Source organism: Cupressus sempervirens, chromosome 4 (assembly GCF_028749045.1).
Source record: "Cupressus sempervirens isolate cs-2001-9-10 chromosome 4, ASM2874904v1, whole genome shotgun sequence".
NCBI lineage: Eukaryota > Viridiplantae > Streptophyta > Pinopsida > Cupressales > Cupressaceae > Cupressus > Cupressus sempervirens.
The window spans coordinates 357,374,091-357,386,825 of NC_143121.1; positions in this window are offsets into that span (position 1 = coordinate 357,374,091).

The window sequence follows — 12,735 nt, forward strand, 5'->3', positions numbered from 1 at the left end:
TTCTTGTTTGAGTTTTTACCACTTGAACTACCTTCATTTGCTACCAAGGCTTTGGTTTGGGAAGACTTGAGAATTCCATACCCACTAGATTGTCATGTTCTAAGATCAACATTTCTAAGAATTTCTCGAATGAAGGTTTAACACAGGCACAACCCATTGTCAATTTGTGTGTATTGAATCTAGAAAAAAAAGGTGCATATTCAGGTGGAAGATGAGTCATGATGTGTTTGATCATCTTTCCATCTTTAATGGGTTCACCACAATCCTTTAGTTGTGCCATATACATTTCTACTTGGGTAAGATAGTCTTTAATTGTGTTGAAATTTCTAGGACCCAACTTGAGAAGTTTATCCTCTATGGTGTAAGCCATGTCTTCATCTACTATCCCATACAAAGCTTCAAGTTTAGCCCAAAACTCTATTGGATCTATAAGGTTCCTAATGTGAAATTTGATAGGATATTTCAACAAGGTTCCTAGGGCCATCTCTTTTTTGGATTCCCAGTCTTCTTTCCGAGCTTCATCAGCATCAGCAGGAGGTTTCTTTGCAACACTAGTGACATAATGCAATAAAACTTTTTCTACCAATGACTCTTTAATATTTTCTTTCCAAGTAGCATATTTATGTGGAGTTAACTTTGAAAAAGAACCCATAATGTAAGAACACAAGATCAAGGAGACACAGTACACAGTACACCCCCCCCCCTTTTTACTCAATTAAAAAATCCCCCCCCCGCCAAATGAATGATTTTGGCACTATATATATAATGCATTTACAATGGGCCACTTGCTAAAATGGACAAAGTGGACTTTCTGATTTTGCTGATTACAACCTTTGTATAGAGTACAAATCTAGACTATTATAATGTAGTTTAAAATTAGATCAATTGTGAAGCAATACAATGCAAAATAGGACCTATCTCTAAAAGTGATACTTTTGTCCAAATAAGACTACAATCTGACTACAGATCTGAAAACTAGATGAAAAAAATATGCACTTTCAAAAAAAAAGAACCTAAAAAGGAGTCAGCCTGTACGATGCATTTGAAGTTGCAAAAAGCAGGATTAGATAGGTAAAGTCACCAAAAAAATGCTTATTCTGACAAATCCGTGCACCAAAACCAAAAAAAAGCTATACCATTGAAAAGTTCAAGAAATTTTACCCAAAATAAAAAAAAAAGTTGCACCTGATTTGGAGTCCAGATGACCAAGATATGGTCATTTAAAGTCAGGCTGTTAAATCAAAACTACATCTAAAGAGGGGTCTATAGAGGAAAATAATGTATTAAATTTGATAGTCAAACGGTCGTCGTAGTAGTTCAAAAATGCCCTGAAATGACAGTTAGGGTTGTGATTTGCTAACATTTGTGTCAGTGCAAGCCTCTGACGAAATCACCATGTATGGATGATGATGTCAACAGTGCAACATGTTACGTACATAATGTATAGATGGTACAAAATTTGTAGGTGTATAATCTTGAGTCAACGTATGGCTGGTGATGTTGCTAACAACTGGGTGCTTATGTCAACATTGAGTGGACAACAACATGGCAAGGTAGCAAATAAGTGTTCGACACATGTTTGGCATTAGTCTATTGGAAGGGTCATGTAGAGGAGATGTAGTAGCTGCGTGGAGGTGGTTAAGAGCACCGCGTGGCATGTGTAGGTGATCCAAGCTAGTGTGTGGACTAGTAATAGCTGTTAATTGTTTTAATTTGTCCATTGAAAAGGATAGCAACAACGACTAGAATTAAAAAAATATGGTTAGAGGTTGAAAAGCAGTGGGAACCCTTTGTTTTTTAGTCCCACATTGACTAAATGATAGTGTTATATAAAACACAACCCATGACAACATACAAACAAAGGCACTTGTCATGGCTGGCAAGTGGTTCGACTGCTATCTATTGTATGAGGTGCCAAAAATTGATAGAATATTCACTAGAAGGGGTCAGCTAGATTTGGTAAAGTTGCTCATCAAAATTTAGTGTGATCGCTGCTAATGCCAAAAAATAATTAAGCCACCTACGAAAATAATTAGACCTGTAGAATATTCTACACTGCATAGGGTCGAGGTATGACTACTCGGTGCCTGGGCAAAAAAAATTTCTCTACCTAGGCGCCTAAAATTGATTTTTTTTTTGAAAAAGCAAAAAAATGCAAAATAAATCAGATCCAAAAATTAATTAATCAGACTGATAAAAGAGCATACCCAGCTTGCAAATTGGGCCTTCGAGTTTCGATTTGCAAAAAAAATTGCCTCCTAGTTGACTATGGCCTAAAATAGGAAAATTTATAGTCAATCTTCATTGAATCATCACTCTAGATGCAATGGCGAGGTCTGCTTTGGCTCTAGATACTCCCAATTGTAGCTGATGCTTCGGATCTGAATTGGGTCCCTTAAAGAGATAAAGCAACGAGGTCTCCAATGGCTATGTGACGAGTATCTCCCTTAGCTCTGATACTATGTACAAATCTACCTTAGGGAAGAATTCACCCAAGACCAAGGAACTCAAAACACAAGCACAAATTACACTAGAGTATGATTAGAATAACTATATAGTATTCAATACCTTGTACAAGTACACTAGGAGTGCCTAAATATAAAGGCCTCTGAGATGCATCTAGAATGCCTCAGAATCAACATCATGATAAGTCCTACAACCAAACACATGTCCACTAGATATGGGTTATCCTCCATTAAGCATGGAAGTAAGTGCGATGATGAGAGGATAAGCCTACAATGGGGTGACACGCAAATCAATGTTGTAGACAATATGTGCTTAATTAGGAGTGTGAATAACTATGTTTTCTACATGATAACTTAGCAAATGATGCAAACTCCTATGTTGTAGACACCATGTGCATAATTAGAGTTGCGTACTTCTGTGCATGAAAACCCAAAAAGGTGCGCAAACTCCTAAGTGTCTCATAAAAAGAAATAATAAAATAATGCAAAATAATAAAATGATGCACTAACCTAAGTAAACTTAAGAAAAGTGTAAATAGTAAATACCTATTTACACCAACAATAATGAATTGCAGAAATCTAATAGATAAAAAAAAATCATTACTCAGCCCATACTAACAATTTTATGATTTGTTTTTATAAATGTAAAAAAGGTATCCTCTAGCTGGTTATCCATAGGCTTATCCCCCTCCACAACAAGGTTATCCTCTAGCTTGGTACCTGCAAGAGGGTTACCCTCCAGAGGGAGGACCCTTGCTTGAGATAAAATCAAGAGGGGATGGCTTTTGGAAGGGATGGTCAGTTTACTAATTTATTTTCATGTTGCCTTTATAATTAATTTCAAATCTATAAAGGACTGGATTGAATCTCATTGTTAATTCTAAGCAATTTTAATCCATCTCTCACCTAAACATCTGCTACTTGTGAGAAATAGATCATTGAAGGAATGACTGGATTGGGAAATGACTTATTTCTTTATATTTGATTAGGTCTGACTAATTATTTTCTATTTTATTTTAATGCAATTGTGTTGCCCTCCGCTATTGTCATGTGTTGGAAGAATTTTGCTTTTGAGTTGGAATATACCCTTGCAAAAGGTTTAGTGGGTCTACTAAGATGGGATGATTGACTTTTTATTATCACACTCAAAATTTTCTTTTTACATCTTTTCTTTTGGCTCATCTATAGCCAAGATCATTTATTGTATTAAATTTGTTGATTGCTGCCAAGATCATTACAAATTTCATTTTCTCGTAATGAAATTTCATTCAAGTACTATTTTCTATGTTGTTTATATGTGCTAGAAGCATGCTGCTTTTGAGTTGGAATATGAAAAGATTTAGTGGGTCTGTTAAAATGGGATGACTAATTTTTTATCATCTTAATCAAATTTCATTATTTGTACAATTTAGCTTTCTCTTCATTTTCATTTGTAGCTATTATCAATTTGTTTCGGTTGGGTTTGATATCTAGTGGAGTATGATTGGCATATATATTAAAAAATGATTGTATTGCCTCTTTAAATAGAAAAATAGAAATAAATATGAAAAATATGATTTTAATAGCCAAACTTGTGTAAACTATAGGTTAAATGCTCTCTACATGATTTGTAATGCCCCCCTCAGAGATCCTTGGAAACAAGGATGAAATAAGAGCAAGATAAAAAAATAATGTGCAAATGTACATGATAACAACATACACGGATCCCAAAGATCGCAACGGAAGACTGAAAAACAACCAAGCACCAATGGATTTCCAAATGCCACTACCAACCAAAACACAACCAAGAAAACATCAGAGACCTACCAAGCTAAAAGACATAAGCTTGCTGACTCCTAAAAATTGGCTAAGTCTAGATTTTTGAAGCCCTAATATTTTCTAGAATCTATATCTTAGCCCGTAGAGGTCTGAAAGCCATCTCAAAAGAATTGTCACATATATTAAAATATATCTTAAGTATAAGGAATTAAATATACTATAGGGTTGAAGAACACCAAAAATGGTATCCAAAACAACTCTCAAAAAGTTCAGACCAAGTCAAAAAGTGCCTGTTGCTGGCCCACACAGGTTTTTACAAAAACCCTGCAATATTTTAATACATCATTAAAAAGTATCGCATGCCATTTCTCAAGAAGGAGGGTGGCATTTTTAGGGACTGGGCAATACTTTTCTCAAAGGTGTGCGATACTTTCAAGGTATTGTATGACATTTCTCCAAAAGAGGTGCGACACTTTCCAGTATCGCGCGACATTTCTCCAAGAGGTGTGCGATACTTTCTAGTGTCATCTAACATACTTTCTATAGGCATGCGATACATTATTATGCCGCACCATGCTGATAAAATGTTGCCCATGAAAATACAAAAAGGGAAAAACAAAGAATAAAACCTCCACACCGGAGAGTACCAGATCCATAATTCAAGGTGTGAACACTCGAACACACTACTAAAAGATGCAATCTACATCTAACCATCTACCAAGTAGTGAAGAGAAAAACACTGAAGTAAACATTGCATTACACGAAAACAACATCACAATAACTAAAATAACATCACAATATACAAAATAACCAACTAAGTACACAGTTCCTCCCAATCATCAATGGTGTCATCAGACCATCATGGGCCCTAGCCATCCCCCACGCATAACATCCCAAGCCACCGATCAGATCATCGGTACCATTGTTATAGGGATGCCACTACTAAAACATGCTACAAAAGAAAAGGAAATCTAACATGCTAGTAGTAAAGCATAAGATAAACCTACTAAGTAGATAACATCACCTAACACATGCTAATCATCATAATACGGAATGTGTTAAAACTAACATCATCTAAACATAGTAACAACATCTCAATGAAAGCATAAATCACAAGAAGCATACTCTGTGAACCGAAGTACCAAGTGAAACATCCAGCCACGGTCGTGCTAGAACAATGGACCATCTCTGTACACTGGTCCCTAGTAGTGGTGAAGGTAGCTATGCCTCCCAACCACATGGCACCCGTAGGTCCACACCCACAATGTTGATGGAGATAATGATCCAACCACAAACACACAAAACAACATCTATGGCTAACACACATGCCAAGCAATATGATGACTGAACCCAAGACAAAGACAGTGCATAACTATAGGACTTGGTCAAACATCTCAATGGGCTACTATGTAGGGACTGACATCATGGAGAGTCTCTTGGCATCAACAAGCCCAAGCTAGTATTAGCAGCATCAACTTCCCAACGGAAGGTGCACAATTCCAGGCAGCATCAACTTCCCAATGGAAGGCGCACAATTCCTTTTTAATTATCTTATATGTATTACCACCCAAATGTTTTACTTTAGTTATCACTTACTTTAAAAAAATTCACACCAACTCTATGGGACAAGGTCATTAGGCTACGAGATAGAAGCCCCCTCCATATGCTACCCTACCCTACCCATGCTCATCCAACGATGAGTGCCCGTAGGCATGCAAACTCCCAACCCAACCCCAATGATCACAACTTCCAGAAGTACCATAGAAGATTGATCCCTGTAAGTAACCTGACAGATGTACACATGTGTGGCGCACCACCATCACGAAGATCATACACGAGGACATGAAGAGAATGTAAACATAAGTCAATCAACTGAAACATAATTGGGATGATGGATGCCACACACATCCTAATGCAACATAAAGTGCAAAAATTGTCTGAGGGATATCCAAATGGATCATCTAAGTCCACGAACCACATTGTGCCAAGAAAACTAGAGAAAACAAGGTGGCATGCAAAACAAGGGAAAAATCCCAATTTTGGAAAAATTTCAAAATTAAAACCCATTTGGCCTTTGGTTTCAAGAGCCCCAAAAATCCAAAAATAAAAGGAATTGGACACCGTATGCAAAAACGGCCAACATAACGGCTCAAAAACCCAAATCCCCATTTCAAAAATAGGGAAAAACGTTCATACCCGACCAACCAAGCAGAACCAACATACAAAAACGGAGGGGAACACTAGTTCTCAACATCCTAACATACTGCTACAAGAAATGAAAGCTAAAACAGAGTAAAATCAATAAAATAGGAAGGCCCTACTTGATAGCAAAATGGGCAGAATCTGAAACCTGCACAATAAAATAAATATCTCGCCAAATCTGCTAAAAGCGACAACAAATCATAAACTCCCTGAGCCGAATCCAATGAGACCAACCTCGCAAAGATCCCACACTCATAGCTCCCAAAATGAACAAAAGAAGAATCCTTTAGAAGAGGATTTCCAAATTGCTCTCAAAAATTCAATTTCTTAAAAGTGAGAAGTGAATAATGAATTCACTTTTCCAACACTTATTCACTTTTCGAGTGAATACTCGATTAGGGCAAATAGCCAACTATAGTAGCTAAACTCAAAATCAATCCAAATGAAAATAGGTTATTATCTGTAACAAAATTTCACCTAAGGAAAAGTTGCCAAAAATTAAATCCGAAAAGATTTAAAACCCAAAAACCCAAAATAAAAAAAATCACTTAATACTTTCGTGAAAAATGCGAACTTCTAAATGCACAGACACACTCACTGGTCCAGTCACATAATGCAGATGAGTTCGGATTTACTAATCATCGAAAGGTTTTAATTAACATAAATAAAATAAGGATACATCGACCATACAAGGATGACATTGGCAAACATGAATAGTTGAATTACTAACTCCATGTGCCACTGCCAGGGATATAATTCCTGCACACTAAAATACATGATCAAGTGCAATTGCTTATAATATCATAGCCGAAGCAACATGTATTAAAATACCTATTTAATCCATTTACACCACTCATGTTCACAGAAAGTGTAAAGATACAAGAATGAATTAAATAACCATAGCATAAAATTCATCTCATAACATGATCAATGAATATGTCCAATAAACTATAAAACTAGATATCCTCATAGATCTACTGTCATCTCAAAATAGCATCAACATGAAAATATGATAAATTGAACAGTATAGAAGTAAAGCATCTATGGTACTGAATCCAAGTATAACATCTAACCCTTGGGTCATCATAAGGTACAAAATAAGAGTATCAAGTATCTCTCAAATCAAAATAAACAAGGTACAGACTGCAAAACACGAGAGGCACTACATGATTTCTTAAAATTAAATTAATTGAAAAAAATGATGTAAAAACATAAGTTTCCACCAAAAGATAGGGACTAAAAATACCAACATAATCATAAAAAAAATCATTATGTAATGTCACATCAACATATCATTCAAGGAGACCTAAAATTTGTAGGGAAGGGTTTTGGCGAAGTTTTTTGTTAACTAGATTTGGGGATTCTATTTCTGAATTCAGCACTTCATTCCTGGTTTAAAATTTGTTTGCTAGGCTCTTATGGCCACGAGTGGGGTCTCCTGGTGTCTCATTCTTGCTGGAGCCTCCAGTTATGATGGATCTTCTCTCGGGGTGAGTTCACAGGAGAAGCAACCATTTTATGTTAGCGAGTGCTCGAAGTTAAATAAAATCAATGGCTACCTTCCACGTAGTTAGGATTGGCCTATGCTAGTTATCCCTTTCGGAAGTAGTAATGGAAGAATTGGACTATTTGGTCACACATGCATTGATATGCAAGTTTCTTGGTATCCAGATTTCACTATCGGCTCTGGAACCTTGGATTTGTCATTCATGGTAGGTGGAAGGTGATATGGATATTATGTTGGCTGGTAATAACTACTTTTTGGTGGCTTTCTCTTGCATGTTGGATCGGAATACAATTTTTGAGAGAGGCCCATATTTTTATGACTGTGTAGGTCTTTTTGTCAAACCCTGGCATACGGGGTTCAATTCTGCTGAGGATCTTCCTTCAAGGGTTCCTGTTTGTGTTCACCTACCATAACTTTGGAGTTTTGGCATGAGGATATCCTATGACAGAGTTTCTACTGTGCTTGGAAAACCAATTGCTATAGCACATCAATCACTGGATAAAAAGGTTATTTCTTATTCCCATATTTGTGTTGAAATTGATTTAAATAATCCTTGGCCAGATTCTTTGGAAATTTTCCTAGGATCTCCTTCTTGGATCCAATAGCTAGACTATGAATCTATTCCCTTCCATGGCTACATTTTTCATGCATATGGTCATTTAAAACACCAATTCCCTCAAGCCTCCAAAGGCAATGGTACCCCTAGTGGGTTCTCTGGCCCAAGGATGGCCAATGATGGTAAGTGGAATGGTCAAATTATTAGTACTAGAAAAGGGAATGTTTAGACTGACAGTATTGGTAAAGGGAAAGCTCAAAAGAACACTTCAAGTTAGGGGCAAGGGCCATCCAGTACTACTAGTCTTGACACAGATGGTTTTATCCTGGCTCAAAACTATGCTAAGGGGTGGGGTCAGAAGTGATCTCATCTAGATCGGCAAGTGAACTCAGGGTTCAATTGTTTTGAGGTGCTTGACAACATGGTCATAGAAGAAGACATTCCTACAGAGGCTCAGTGTGGGGCTACTGGCTTAGAGGGGAGGAGTTCTATTCTTAATGGGAACTAGGATGTTTTAGTTTAGCAAAACTCGGAGACCTCTATTGACCCTGAGTCTGATGCCCTTGTGGTTTCTCTTGCTGCATAGGAAAATGATGTTCTTTTGGCAGATCTAGTTAAAGATGTGTTTTCCTCTAGTAAAGGAAATGGATCTTCTCTTTCTTTGGGCCTAATGCAAAGACCATTTAAGAAAGTCTCTTTTGCTACTCCCTCAAGAGTTGGGTGAAAGTAGGATCAGAAAAATATTAAAATTACATGACATTTACTGGTAGAGTCTAGGGTTGTCAGGACCTTGGATGAACATTTTCCCCACTCTACTCAATGATTATTCTCTCATGGAATGTGAGGGGGTTGAATAGCATCCCTAGACAAACAACTATTAATGAGTTGGTGGCTGATCATTCTCCAGATATCCTTTGTATCCAAGAGACCAAGCTCTTAGTGGACTCCATGTTTAGAACTGCTCCTAAAATTTGGTTTCTGGGGAAATGTCAGTGTATTGGTGCTTTGGGGAGCTCTAGTGGTTTTGGCATTTGTTGGGATTCTAGGAAAGTTATGCCACTTTACTGGGTCTCTTGCCTCTTGGCTCTCTCAATGGTGGCATCCTCTCTAGAAATTGGAGGGATGATTCTTGATACTAATGTGTATGCCCCTATTGATCTCTCTAGAAAGCTCAAGCTCTGGGCACATATTAGGCATGTCAAAAGCTTTCATCCTTTCTTGCCTTGGATTGTGGCTAGAGATTTCAACTCTATTCTCAGTCTGGAGGAGAAGAAGTGTGGGTTGGCTCACTTGGGTCCTTCTTTTGAGCTTCTTTGACAAAATATAGATCTTTTACATCTCTCTAATGTCAAAACTCTTAACATGCTCATTACTTGGAACAATCAAAGGGTTGGAAATGATGCCATCTCAGAACACTTGGACAAATTCCTGATTTTTTGCTTTTGGAATTGTGGCTCTCTTTCTCTCTCTTCTAAAATTCTTGATTGGAGAGGTTCTGACCACTGGCCTATCAAGATCATGACTACTTATGTTGCTTTCCCTAAGAAGCCTCCCTTTAAGTTCTAGCCAATATGGCTTTGAGAATCTTCTCTCCATGATTTAATGGCTTATTAGTGTAGAACAAGATCTTAGTGTGCAAGGAACATTAACATTAAAGAAAACATTCACACCCCAAAACTAAGTTCACATATATGCTTAGACAAAGAAAAAAAATAAGAGATGCAAACCTCAAAGGATGAAGCACTTCATTGCTTCTTTGATTTTGTAGATGTGTCCTTTGATGAAGATGTATGCTCAAATGCTCAAAGTTGCTTCAATGGTGGAGATGGATAATATCAAATTGGTAGCTTTGTGAGCTCTCAATTTGGCATTATAAGGGTATGGGTATGGCTTTTGGCTCTCAAAAGGGCATGGTAACTTTAGCTCAAAGATTTTTGATGAAATGGCTTGGGATGGGATTCAATTTATAGGCCAAGGGGTAGAGGGATGGAGGGCTTAGATGCAAGGATGGGAAGATGGTTAAGGAGGGCTAAGATGCACTCAAAGGGGAGCATATGGATTGTGCTTGTTCAACACCAATGGGAAGGTGACACTTGTCACAAGGAGGATGAGTGTGAGAGGGTAGGGTAAAGGGTTGGTTAAATGCATGATGAGTGGGGTTGAGTATGTAAGAGAGATGTAAGAGGAATGAGTGTGGAAGAGGGAAGAGTGTGGAAGATGGATGTAAGAGTCATGAGTGGGCTTGTAAGAGTCTTTTATGTTTTGTAAGAGCACTCATGACTTGGTGGTTGGGATTTTTGAGGGGAGATTTTGATTTGGTTTAGGAAAGTCTTAAACTTGTTTAGGGAATGTGACAACATTAGGGGGTGGATTAGGCTTGGGCTTAGGATTAGATTAGGGATGTTAGAGATGTGCAAGTGGATGACATTAATGAGGGTGGGTGAGTTAGTGGCTAAGCTAGGTTAGTATGGGTGGATGGGGTGGATTAGGCTAAATGGAGGATTAGGGATAAGTTAGGGGTTTTTAGATTTGAGAATTTTATTTATCAAATAGATTTTTTTAATAAATGGGGATTTTTGGAATTAGATAGAAGAATAGGAATTAATTGATAAATGATAGGTTATTTGATTTATCAATTAGGACTATAGATGATTAATTAAATTAATCAGCTAGGGGATGGCAAAGGATTAATTAAATAAAAATTTAATTAATGATGCCTTTAGAGATGACTAAATAGGATTACCAAAGCAGTGTAATCAAATTTAGGTGTCTACAACTAGTGGAGACATGGAGGCCCTACCTATGGCTCTACTATGTTCTCCTTCTCTAAAAAACTTAAATATGTTAAAAGGAAGTTGAAGCATTTGAACAAGAATTGTTTTAGTAATCTCTATATAATGAAGAAGAGGTCTCAAGATCGTCTTGATGTTATTACCAGGCATATTCAGGATTTGGGTTTTTTCAAACTCTTGGCATAGCAGAATCCCAAGCTTCTTATGATTTGGCTAAGTGGAATCTTAGAGAAGAAACTTATTGGAAACAAAAAGCTGGAGTTGACTGGCTTTAGGAAGGGAACAAGAACACCACATTTTTCCATAAATATATGTAAGCTCGACATAATAGGAGTTACATTTCTTCTCTTGTTACTTTTGATGAGATGCATCTGACCTTCTCTCAAGCTATATCTAGGGAAGCTATTCAGTTTTACTCTGCTCTATTTTTAGATGACTTACCTCCAGCGGAGACTGAGGAGAATACAATCTTGTCCTATATTCCCTCTATTGTGACTAGGGAGATGAATAACTCTCTTATGAGGCCAATTTGAATGTCTAACTTGGAGGGGGTGGTCTTCAGCTTGTGTAAAGGCAAAGCTCTAGGGCTTGATGGTTTCCCTGTTGAATTCTTTCAAGAATTTTGTGATATTATCTATCATGACCTTTTGGTTGTGGTTCAAGAGTCCTATTCTAACAAAGAAATGCTATGGGCCTTGAATGCTACTTTCTTAGTCCTTATTATAAAGAAGGAAGAGGCTAATTAGCTAGACTTCTTTAGGCCCATTGCTCTTTGTAATGTGGTCTATAAAATCATTACTAAGCTCCTAGCAGAGAAGCTTAAAGTTTGGCTTCCCATGGTTATCTCTGAGGAACAAGGGGGTTTTGTGGCAAGAAACAAATTTTGGATGGGGTGGTTATTCCTTTCGAAGCCATTCACTCTATGTGTACTTCCAGGGAATGTGCCATGTTCATCAAGCTTGATATGGCTAAGGCTTATGACAGGGTCAATTGGGGTTTCTTGTAGAAAGTTCTTCTAGCTTTTGGCTTCAGTTAGGAATGGGTTAGATGGGTTCTAAGTTGTGTTACTACTCCTTCCTTCTTGGTCCTTCTTAATGGTGAATCATTGAAGCCTTTTTGGGCATCTAGAGGTCTTCGCTAGGGAGACCCCCTCTCTCCTTATTTGTTTATCATTATGGCTAAGGGACTTGGTAGACTTATCAAGTCTCATGTTTCCCAAAATCTGATTCAAGGATCGCAATGGGGAAATGGTCTTCCCACTCTTTCCCACCTCCAGTTTGTTGATGATACAACCCTTGCTAGGAGAGCTTAGATTCGAGAAGCTGAAGCCTTTCAACTCACCCTAGATACTTATTTGTTTGCCTCTAGGTAGAAAATTAATGACCACAAGTCCTCTATTTTTTTCTTCAACACTCTTGAGCCTATCCAAGAGGATTGCTAATATCCTAAGATTTT